The sequence below is a fragment of the Macaca nemestrina genome, chromosome 3 (genome assembly GCF_043159975.1).
Source record: "Macaca nemestrina isolate mMacNem1 chromosome 3, mMacNem.hap1, whole genome shotgun sequence".
Lineage (NCBI taxonomy): Eukaryota > Metazoa > Chordata > Mammalia > Primates > Cercopithecidae > Macaca > Macaca nemestrina.
The window spans coordinates 71,370,104-71,382,955 of NC_092127.1; the positions used below are offsets into that span (position 1 = coordinate 71,370,104).

Genomic DNA, 12,852 nt, shown 5'->3' on the forward strand with positions numbered 1-12,852 from the left:
GCAATCATTAAGGCAGTTATAATTTCTCTTTTCATTCTAATTTTTTCAGCTTATTTTTCACTTTTGATATTGTATGAGCCACCCAGATGAATTTATTCTCTCAAATTTACATGTCCACTGGTAAATTGATAGGGGAAAATTAATGGTCTGTGGAGCCAGATCAACCAACTCTTGCAAGTTTTGCACTACTGTAATACAGTTTCACTAAAACATAGTTCAGTTATATATGATATTACTAGTATGAAATGATATTTAAGGGTGCATAGTATTCTTTGATTGATTTATAATATTCAAATCATCTCCCATCATTGGACATTTAGGTTGTTTATAATGTTTTATCATTTTGTAGTCACTGACATTGTAATACTATTACAGTGAGAGTCTGGTTATTCTAATAGTATAAAATCCTATAAATAAAATTTTCAAATCAAAATAAAGGCCATTAATGTATATTGAGAAATAAATTCTAAAAATATTATAGAAATTTACCAGTATAGGATCTTAAAATTTGTGTCCTTGCTTACACTGGATAGAATGTTCATTATTATTATTTTAATTTCACAAATATTAAGGAATAAAAACACCTCATTAATTTATTGATCTGATGTTTTTTGATTAAATAATAAGACAATACAGATTGGTCAATTATAATTTTAACTTTTGTAAATTCCTTTTATATGCATCATTCTTGATTTATCCAATAGGATTTTTTGGGGGTTATGTAATTTATTTAAATTTTAAATTTTTATTTTTATGGGTACATAGTAGGTATATATATTTACGGGGTACATGAAATATTTTCATATAGACATGTAATATGTAATAATCACATCAGGGTAAGTGGGGTATGCATCTCCTCAAGCATTTATCATTTCTTTATGTTACAGATACTTCAATTACGTTGTTTTAGTTATTTTAAAATGTATAATAAATTATTGTTAACTGTAATCACCCTGTTGTGCTATCAAATACTAAATCGTATTCTATCTAACTATATTTTTGTACCTGTGAACCATCCCCCACCAACTATCCTTCACAGCCTCTAGAAACTATCATTCTACTCTCTCTCTCCATGAGTCAATTTCATTTAATTTTTAGCTACAACAAATAAATGAGTACACGTGAAGTTTGTCTTTCTGTGCCTGGCTTACTTCACTTAACATGATGTCCTCCACTTTCATTCATGTTGCTGCAAATGACGGGATCTCACTATTTTTAATGGCAGAACAGTACGCCATTGTGTATATGTACCACACCTTCTTTATCCATTCATTTGTTGATGGACACTTAGGTTGCTTCCAAATCTTGGTTATTGTGAATAATGCTGCAATAAACATGAAAGTGCAGATATCTTTTTGATACACTGATTTTCTTTCTTTTGGGTATATACCTGACAGTGGCATTGCTAGGTTGTATGATAGCTGTACTATTAGTTTTTTGAGGAATTTCCATACTGTTCTCCATAGTGGCTGTACTAATTTACATTTCCACCAACAGTGTATGAGGGTTCCCATTTCTCCACATCCTTGCCAGCATTCATTATTGTTCATTTTTGGATAAAAACCATTTTAAGTGGGGTGAAATAATATTGTAGTTTTGATTTGTATTACTCTGATGATCAATGATGTTGACCACCTTCTCATAAACCTGTTGGCAATTCATGTGTCTTCTTTTGAGAATAAATTTTTAAATCAGATTGTTAGATGTTTTTCCTATAGAGTTGTTTAAGTTCTTTATATATTCTGGTTATTAATCCTTTGTCAGCTGGATAGTTTGCAAATATTTTCTTCAATTTGGTGGGTTGTCTCTCTCTTTACTTTGTTGGTTGTTTCCTTTGTTGTGCAGAAGTTTATCAGTTTGATGTAATTCCATTTGTCCATGTTTGCTTAGGTTGCCTGTGCTTGTGGAGTATTGCTCAAGAAACCTTTACCCAGATCAATGTCCTAGAGAGTTTTCTCAACATTTCCTGGTAGTAGTTTCATTTTTTGAGGTCTTAGATTTAAGTCTTTAATCCACTTTGATTTGATTTTTGTTTATGGTGAGAGATAAGGGTCTAGTTTCATTCTTCTTATAGATATCCAGTTTTCCCAGCACCACTTATTGAAGAGACAATTCTTTTCCCAATGTACGTTCTTGACACCTTTTTTGAAAATGAGTTGCCTGCAGATGTGTGAATTTGTTTCTGGGTTCTCTATTCTATTACATTGGTCTATGTGTCTATTGCTATTTCCAGTACCATGCTGTTTTGGTTATAATAGCTCTATAATGTAATTTCAAGTGAGGTAATTTGATTCTTCCAGTTTTATTCTTCTTACTGAGGATGGCTTTGGATATTCTGGGTCTTTTGTCATTCCATATATATTTTAGAATTGTATGCTCTATTTCTGTGAAGAATGTCATTGGTATTTTGATTGGGGTTGTATTGATCTGTAGATTGCTTGGAATAGTAAAATTATTTTAACAATATTGATTCTTCCAATCCACAAATATGGAATATTTTTCCTTTTATTGTGTGTCCTTTTCAATTTCTTGTATCAGTGTTTTACAGTTTTCATTGTAACCACATTTTGGTTAAGTTTATTCCTGGGTATCTTATTTTCTTTGTAGCTATTTTAATTAGGATTACTTTCTTCATTTCTTTTTAGGTTGTTTGTTGTTGGCATATAGAAATGCTACTGATTTTTGTATGCTCTAATAGTTTGTTTGTTGGAACTTAGGTTTTTTCAAATATAAGATCATATCATCTGAAAACAAGGATAATTTAACTTCTCCTTTGCAATTTGGATGCCCTATATTTGTATTGTTGTCTGATTGCTCCAGCTAGGACTTCCAGTACTATGTTGCATAATAATGGTGAAAACTGACATCCTTGTCTTGTTCTTAGAGGAAAGGCTTTCAGTTTTCCCTGTTGAGAATGCTACTAGCTGTTAGTCTGTTGTGTATGGCTTTTATTGTGTTCAGTTATGGTTTTTTTAACACCCAGTTTTGTGAGGGTTTTTATCATAAAGGATGTTGAATTTTATGGAATGTTTTTGCGACATCAATTAAAATGATCATGTGGGTTTACCCTTCATTTTGTTGATATGATGTATCACATTCATTGATTTGCATATGCTGGTTGGACCATCTGTGGGATATATCCCATTTGATCATAAGGATGATCTTTCTAACATGTTGTTGAATTTAGTTTGCTAGTATTTCTTTGAGGACATTTTCATCAATGTTCGTCAGAGATATTATCCTGTAATTTTCTTTTTTTTTTCACGCGTCTTTGTCTGACTTTGGTAACAAGATAATACTGGCCTCATAGAGTGAGTTTGGAAATACTGATATCTTTCTCTAGGTTTTGAAAGTTCTTTGTTATTATCTATTTTAATAAACTTTCTGCCCCAATCTCTCTTTCTACCTCCTCTTTATGGCTAGTGACTCTTAGATTTGCCATTTTGAGGCTATTTCCTAGATTTTGTTGGCATGTTTTATTTCTTTTCATTATTTTTTCTTTTGTCTCCTCTGACTATGTATTTTCAAATGGCCTGTCCTTAATGCTTTCTTCCACTTTATCCAATCTGCTGTTGAGAGATTCTGATGCAGTCTTGAGTTTGTCAATTCAGTGTTTCAGCTCCAGAAATTCTGCTTCATATTTTTAAATTATCTCAATCTTTTTGTTAAATTTATCTGATAGAATTCTGAATTCCTTCTCTATGTTATTTTTAATTTCATTGAGCTTCCTCAAAACAGCTATTTTTAAATTCTCTGTCTGAAAAATTACATTTCTCTGTCACTCCGGGATTAGTCACTGGTGCCTTATTTAGTTTGTTTAGTGAGGTCACATTTTCCTGGGTAGTCTTGATGCTTGTGAATATTTGTTGATGTTTGGGTATTTATTGTAGTCTCACAGTCTGGGATTGTTTGTACTCCTTCTTGGGAAGGCTTTCCAAGTATTCAAAGGGAATTGAGTGTTGTGATCTAAGTCCTTTGTCACTGCAGTCATATCTGCATTAGTGGTTACTCCAAGTCCAGTAACACTGTGATTCTTGCAAACTTGTAGAAGCAGTGTCTTGATGGTCTTGGGCAAGATCCAAGAAAATGCCCTGGATTACCAGGCAGAGACTTTTTTCTCCCTTACTTACCTCAAACAAACAGAGTCTTTCTCTCTGTGTGCTGAGCTGCCTCAAGTTGGGAGAGAGGTGACCCAAGTCCCTCTGTGTCCACCATAACTTGGACTGCACTGATTGAGACCTGAAACCAGCACAACACTGGGTTTCACCCAAGGCCTGTGGTGACCACTGACTGGCTACCATTGGTGTTCATTCAAGGTCCAAGAGTTTTTCAGTCAGCAGGTGGTAAAGAGTCAGGCTTGTGTCCCTCCCTTCAAGTTGGCAAGCTCCCCACCAGCCCGGAGCAGTTCCAGAAATGCCATATGGGAGCCAGGCCCTAGAGTCAGGAAACTTAAGAATCTATTCTGTTCTCTATTCTACTGTGGCTAAGCTGGCACTAAAGACACTTGACAAAGTTCTTCTTACTCTTCCCTCTTCTTTCCTTGTGTAGAAGGCCCACAGTGAGTACTGCCTGGCTACTGCTGATGTTCACTCAAAGACCAAAGTCTCTTCAGTCAGCTTGTGGTAAATGCTGCCAGGCTTGGGTCTCTTTCTTCAGGGCAGTGGCTCCCTTCTACCTCAGAGCATGTCCAGAAGTTTCACCCAGGAGCCAAGGCCTTGAACTGGGAACTCTAGGATCCTGCTTGGTTCTCTACTCCACTGTGGCTGAGCTGGTGCCCAAGCTGCAAGACAAGTCCCCTTTACTCTTCCCTCTACTTTCCTCAAGCAGAAGAAGTGTCTCTCTGTGACCACCACAGCTGAGAATGGGCTGGGTTACACCTGAAACCAACATGGCCCTGGGTCTCACCCAAGAACTGTGTTGAATACAGCGTGGGTACTTCTGATGTTTACTTGAGGCTTAAAGCACTCTTTAGTCAGCAGGTGATGAATCCTGCCAGGACTGGATCCCTCTCTTCAAGGCAGCCAGTTCCCTTCTGGCCCAAGATGTGTCTAGAAAAGTCCAGGAGCTAGAACCCAGAATAAGGTCTTAGGGCTCTGCCTGGTGCCCTGTTCTACTGTGGCTTAGCTGGTATCCAGGTTGCAAGGCAGTGTCCTTTTTAAACTTCCGTTTCTCTCCTCAAGTAGCAGTCTCTCACAGAACTTTGAGCTGTGCTGCCTGTGGTTGTGGGAGGGGTGATGCAAGCACTCCCTTGGCCAACCCAGCTGGTGTCTCGCTAGGTTGTGTGCACCCAAAATCCACTGGTTCTGATCCCAGCACAGCTGCAGGACTAGCTCAGGAATTGCAATTCTCATGGCTTATACTGCCTTTCAAGTTTATTTCAAACCCCAGAGCACTTTAGCCCTTTGTGGTGGGTCTAGCTAGAACTCAGGTTCCAACTGCTGGGATGGAATGATTCCCCTCTGGCTAGGGCTGATCTAAGTGCTCCCTTTCTGGATACTGACTGAATTCTACCCTCTGTTGTTTTCCACTATGACAAGTTAGCACTGAATTTCAATGCAAAGTCCCATAATGTCTGCACTCTCTCTCTTCCAAGGACACAGATTCTCCAGATTCTCTCTGTGTCATGAGGTTGCTGAAGGGGTGTCCGGAGCTGCACGCCCCGGCCATAGCAAATAATAATTAAAGATTAAACGCCTGAGCTATATTCATTTCCACCCCACACCTCCTCCCTAGATTTACCTTCTTCCCTGTATTAATACCGCCATTAAAAGATGGCGCTCTTTCCGCTTCTTCTTCATTCATTTTTCCCGCGCCCGTGAAAAGACTACCTGACAGCGCAGGCGCAACATGACGTCTGACCGGAGAAACCGAAGCCTATCTGGCCACGCCTTCCTTTTTTAGGTCATTTCCGCCTTAGCCCAACCCCTTCCCCTCCAAATGTATATAAGGCATTGCATTACCGCCATTAAACGAGACTTGATCAGAGCGCTGACTTGTCTCCATTTCTCGTGTCTCTTGTTCCCCAAATTCCCACCCCCTCCTCCAGGGCCTACACTGACTATCCTGCAGGCCGGGATAAAGGGGGATGAGGGAAGGTGATCTTGGCAATTCAAGACTGTTTTTCCTACCCTCTTAAGTAGTTCTTTCCTTGATGTGATGTTAAAACCAGGTACTGTGATCTCTCACCTAATTTTTTGTTCTTATAAAGGTGCTTTCTGGTGTGGATAGTTGTTCAATTTGCTTTTCCTGCAGGAGGGGCAATCGCTGGAGGGCTCTGGCCATCTTTCTCCACCTCCCACAACTTTTAAAAAAGCAATTATAAGACTTTAATATGAAATATATATTTTAAATAAATATGTTTATATAATGTATATATTATCTTTATATGCCTTGTATACATTGTATAATCTCCCTCAGATTGTCATCTACCTTTCAATGTAATGTTTTATTATTTTAGATACACAGTTTTAAAAATTTCTGCAATCATATCTACTGTTTTTTTTTCTTTTTTATGGATTTGCATTTAATTTTAGAAAAGCTTCTCTCGGATTCAAAATCAGATAAATATTAAACTGAATTATTTTCCTGATTTTAACGTTCTCTCTTCCCCAACCCAATCATTTAGTCCTAGATTTTGCCAAATGAGGTTTTTTCTTTTATTTGGAAAAACATCATTTTAGTTAGATTGATTTTTGAACCTTACTTTCTCTACCTAATAAGAATGAAAGACTATTTACAAATAATGAAGTAACGTGAAATGATCTGTCTAATTTATTTTTTCCAACTGTCTCTGACTTACCAATTTTGAACATATAATCTGGACACTATATATATATATCATTTTGCTTAAATTATTTTTTATATCATTTTTCTTATTCCGGTAGTAGATATAGTTACTTTGCTTGGCTTTACAGTTTTTCTTACCAACTGAAATTCCTTTTTGTCATGCTTTTACCTGTTAATTTTGGTTTTTGTCTTGGTTTGCTGGAATATATATAGCTAAAAGTCTTTTGTTATTAGTGAAGCAGGATATTTTCCTGACCCCTTCATGGGACGCACAACAAGGTTGCCTCGTTTACTCAATCCACAGCTCTCAACTCCTTGTGGGAGGGAGTGCGTGAGTGAACAAGGTGGAAACTGGAGTGTATGAGGTGTATGAGTGCTGGAACCAGCTGGCTGCCTTGGCACTGGCAGGGGTGAACTCTGCTCAATTGGACCTGCTGTCTCACATCCCTTGTGGGAGGGAGCATGCAGGTGAGAGAGTGCAGGAGCTGGGGCAAGCGCTTTTGGGTCCTGGCAGGAACGAACAGCACACAGGCCCCACAGAAGCATAAAGGGGGTGCCCCAACAATCCCTGAAGTCCCAGAGGGAGTATTACTGTGCTCTTTCAGCTCTACCATCTATGAATGGCTTAAGCATTAACAGCTCAGTGGACTCTCTGCATTTTTGGCAAAGGGTCAATGTGACAGCCTTTTGTATCCACACTCATGGCTCCCGAGCTCTTGTTCAATGTCCAGGAGAAATGAGGTCAGAGGAATAAAGTGAAGGACGGTAAATGCAGAGGATTTTATTGCTAGTGAAAGTGGCTGTCAGCAGGAAGGGGAACTGAAAAGGAAAAGGGGCAGTAAGGTAATCTTTCCCTGAAGTCTGGCCATTTCCAGCCAGATTCTTTTCCGAAGTTACCTTGCCAAACTGTCCCTCTGAAGTCAAGCTGCTTCTCTACAACATCCAGCCGTAGTCTCTGACGTCCAGCTGCTTTTCCCTGCTCTGCCAGCTGAGTCTGGGGTTTCTATAGGCACAGGATGGGGGACAGAGTGGACTATGCATTGTTTTGAAAAAGGCAACATTTGAGCAGGAAAACACGGATATAAGTTCTCACTTTGTGCCATGGTCTCAGGCTTTGTGGCTTGAGGGTGGGACTTCATCAAGGACCTGCCCTTTTCTGCTTAGAATTTGTCTGCCTCCTGTCCCTATCAATAGTGGTCTGTAGTGCCTTGTCTGAGATTATTTTCAGTCTTTGGGACATCACCTTTTCCATAACTCAGACCAATACAGAGCGTAGGTTTTAGGGTGTATTTATTTGAGTGCATTTGTTTGCTATAAATTTAGTTCATATGTATTCACTAGGTAAGTATATGTTAGAATTTGTTTTTTATAGCTTACAATGGCATTTATTATGAAATAGAAATAATACATTTTCAACCTGGTATACAACCAGTTTTAATTTTGATGATTAGCTGAATAGGGTAGAAGTATCTTAAAATTATGGCATATTCAGTGCAAACACAACAGGTGATAAGGGATTCTTGAGTGAAAACATTGTGCTGGAGTACACATAACTCCTTTTTATTTTATAGTATTTTTATAAGAACTAGACAAAGCTTTCTATTTTCTTTCTATTCCCTTTTCTTGTAATCACTGACATGTTCTTTATCTATGTATTTACAGATGATGTTTAAATATGGATCCACATTTCCAACCTTTTTCTGATCCTTGGGCATGCTCTCCCTCCCCAGATTTTCCATGGACATTTTCACTTATATGTTGTGTTACTTCATAATCAACATTTAAAAACTGAATTTGTGGTCTTTCTTGGCAGACGCTATCTTCTGACTCCCCTAAATCTCTTAATGTATTGCCTACAATGACTTCCAGCATATTTATGGCCAGGTTTTATTTGAATGTTTTGTCTGACCAGTGGAGAGTACTTCTCTTCCCGCTGATGCATACACATTCCTTCCAAGGTTGTATGTAAAAGCTTACGTATGAGTATAGTGTAGTGCAGCCGATTTAATGAACAGCACAACAAGCCAGTATTCCTCCCTACTTTTTGTTTCTAAAACAGTGTTCCCTCTTTTGAAATAAGAGTAACTAAATTTTTTAATATTTATATTTCCTAGTATATGTCGAGTTCAAGAGCAGGGTCCATATTTATCTGGTTTACTATTGGGCATATAATGCAGCATCTTATAATCACAGACACTTCCTATTCTTCTAAGAATGGCCTATGACTGTTTTTAAAATGCAATATGCATTATAAAGCTAAATCTCAAACCCTTCACCTTCTACATCAATACTTCAATTAAAAAGTATCGATGTTTCCAAAATTTTTGCTTTGGAATTCACCAATGATATTTACATAGCATCTTCACTTTTCTATTTTTATTAAAACAGTTGTAGTTTAAATATATCGTTAATGAATTCTGTACAGATTCATGTAATATCTGTCCTGTGCACTCTGCCAGTATTTTGAATTGGGATTTTGTCATTAGTTGCTAAGCATGTTTTAGACTTTGGAAATGGGTTACATGAGCTTGACCCCAGGTCATCAAGGAGCATCAGGCTTTCTGCCACAGTTTTCATATTGGCCAACCTTCTCCGGAAATTCGTGGTTCTTAGGTGGGAAGATTGCCTGATTCCAGGAATTCGAGGCTACCATTGAGCTATGATCATGCTACCGCACTCCAGAATTAGACCCTGTGTCTTAAAAACAATCATGATTCTTTTAGAAACTTTCAACAAATACCATTTAACATTTTGGAAAAGCTGAACTTTTGTGCAAAATGTGACATGAAAGGTATAGAAGCACCTTATTCACTGTAGGGCAATGCAGGTTAGTAGCTAATAAGAAATCATATGACAGTAACAAGATGGTGCAATTTTTCACTTGAATGATTTTTCTACCAGTCTAAATAACAAACTATATTATTCTGTTTCATACAATGTATTTTTAAATTTTCTGATTTAAAAAGGAACTAACTAGCTTAGAATGAAACATAATAAAGCTTGTTATTTGTAAATAAAGGTGACTATAATTGATCACAGTTTTAAATCTTGTTCATCTGTTAATTGATATGATTTATAGACACCCTGCCTTCATAAATTTCCTTGTAGATGTTTAGCAAAGAGCAATCTGACAAAATATAGTAAAATATGTGGTTTCAACTCACTAGAACTTTAATCCTCATATGCCTGAGTGAGTTATAGGATAGCAGGAAAATGAATATATGCATTATGTCACTAAGAAAAAATGCACACACTTCAGGTTTCTGAAGACAAATTATAATTTGTAGCAAAATACAAATGTGCTTTACAATAGTTTCTACCCTTTTGCATTACATAAGATACTTCAAAATCTTGGCATCATATCTAAATATTTTATTGTAATATTAAATTTATAAAAACTTTGAAACATGTAGATTGTTTTACTATCTGTACTTTTTATCAAAATTCAATCACTTTTATCATCAACTAAAGTATGTGGCTTAATGTCTAAAAAGTTTTGGTTGAGTTATATAGCTACAGAATAATGAAGAAACACATGCTAGAACCAAAGGACACTTTTATTTGATAATAAATGTTAACTTTTACCATTAGCAGAAAAACAACCTTAAAAACCTTCAAGTTTAGTATACGTCATATTCCTCAGAACTTGATAAAAACTAATCCTTACTGTGCAGAATTTCAGTATTCAGTATGACATATAAGGAATTCAGAAAAAAATATCAAGATTTTGGTGCTGGATTAACTCATTATTATTTCCATTACCCCAACACTTTAAACATCCACAAGCCTGGGGCATTACTGAGTATTTCTCAAATCAAATAGTATAGAATAAAAACATATATGAACTAGTTTCAAAAAATTCAAATAAACTCAAGAACTTATTAAGTATAAACCATGCTATGGAGGCTACATGACCTATATGACCATCATTAAATATCTCACTTTGGTTAAGTGGCAAACTTAAGTATTTAGACAAAAAGAGTTAGTGCCAATATGTAGGGACTTCATTTTAAGCACAGTAGGAATGAAGGTTCAGATGAATTAAATGTTCTATTTTATTAATTTTAATCCTGACAATAATCCTATAAGATATGAAGACAGTGAGTGTCAGAAACATTATGAAAATTGCCTACAGCCACAGAGACAGTGATTGATAGGACTGAGTTTTACCATAGACCTGTTGTTCTTTAAAGCTAATGCTGTTTCCACTGTGTGAACACATATTAGAAAAAGTTCAGAAAAGAAAACGAGTAATGTGAATCTGGTGAGCAGAGAAAACCTAATGGAATAAATAGGCTTTAAGTCTCTCTATCTAAGATTTAGAATAATTAGATATGGGAAAGGAAAGGAAAGGAGATTAAGCTCTCCTGATTGAGGTAATGGTGTAAGCCACAAGACAAGCATGTAAGACTTCTAAGTATCATCTCTTTAGCTAGTTTTTTATTTTATTTCTACATTCACTATTTCTGCACCTCATCACACATCATATTTGAATGTTTGCCTGAGGCTACAAACTAAATAAAATACCTTTTGATATTACTTATTTTTCTAATATAGATATCAGATTAATCCTTAGAAGAAGTTCATTCATTCATTCAGTTACTATTGTTAAAATAAAAACTTTATACAAATTAAATTTAGAAGAGTTTATTTCTAACCTTTCTAAACAAAGAATGATCCACGAATTAGGCAGCACTCGGAACCGGGAGAGGTTTAGAGAGCCCCACTCATCAATGTGGGCAGGCTGTATTCATAGACACAAAAAGGAATTGAGGTAAAAAAAACAGCTTGATTTGTGACAACTTGTCATTTGCATTATTTGGGCATGGTATGATGAGGCATTTGCCTTATGTGTACATTGTCTGACCAGTTTGCCTCCAATGATTGGCTGAAGCTTGGCTTCTATAATTGGCTGAGACTCAGCAGTTTGTTACAAAAATATATTCTTAAGTTAGGTTACAGTTTGTTTACTTAGCAAATTAGGTTGTAGTTCATGATGTAGAAATTCGAAATACAAAAGCAGTGGTAGGCTGCTTTAACAAGTCACCCTTTTGATATCCTCTCAGTTTTAAAAGATTGACCGAAACCTTGGGCATTGATTCCATACTCTGTCACCATCAGAATGGATTTGTTTGGTCTCATTATGGAATTCACAATTTACGACATCAGGTTAGTTGAATGATGTTTTATGTACCTTTTGTGTTGTCATTGTTCTAACTTTAGTCAGACTATTTGACATATAGTGGATGGCTGCATCCAGAGCATTTGAGACTTGAGAGACCACAGTGCACCAAGGAATCTATTATGACAGCTCTAAAGAGGATAATACTAAGAAACTAAAGCATATGAACTTTACAAATTGAAACAATCAAAATCAGATATATAAATATCAAATATATAAAAAATGAGACAGAAGCAAAAATCTTGTTTTAACTAGGTAGCTTTTTTGTTGATTTCCTGAAACTGAGTTTCTGTCATACCAGATTTTTTTATCTAAATGTAGCAGGAGGTGTTAGCTATTGCTAACACCTTAGTTCAGCCAACAAATAGCTCAATGCAGTCATGTTATCTAAAATAATTTAAAGATATTTTTAATTTAAAGATATATTTAGCAAGATAATTTAAAGAAGTTTTCTGGGCAACTGTAGAATCAACTATAGTGGCTAATGTTTGAGACAAATTTTGATTCTTGACTTTATTTACATGTATGCCATGTCAAGGAAGAAGCATTCTACAAAAAGATGCCAATTTGGTGGGATTTACATTTGCTGGCAAATTTTGCTTTATTCTGTGGTGCAAATTAAAAGGTGTACAATGTTCAGCTTCTCATTGGTTATAGATTGGCAATGATACTGTTAAAATCTCTAAAACATAGTGGTCCCTTATTTTTCACTTATTGATACATGGAGTTGCCCATGCATATGGTTAAATGATAATTATATTGTTACATTCTCTATGTAAATATATGTTTTAGAGAGGCACAACAGACAGTTCCCTGTGGGATGCCTCATGCATTAGGACTAATTAGTAGGGAAGCACTAGTAATATTTATCCAAGACTCCATTA

At 36.2% G+C, this 12,852-nt stretch overlaps 1 long non-coding RNA gene across 4 annotated transcripts in view; it reads right to left on the reverse strand.

The window, feature by feature from the left end:
• Positions 1-12,852, reverse strand: part of LOC105486199 (uncharacterized) — a 71,454-nt gene that overhangs the window by 51,522 nt on the left and 7,080 nt on the right. Inside the window, exon 1 of one of the 4 annotated variants that reach the window (XR_011621071.1) lies at positions 5,740-6,303. The exons of the other annotated variants lie outside the window; for them this stretch is intronic. This is a non-coding gene — a long non-coding RNA (uncharacterized lncRNA). Of the gene's footprint in view, positions 1-5,739; positions 6,304-12,852 lie in introns of those variants that run through there. 4 annotated transcript variants of the gene reach the window in all.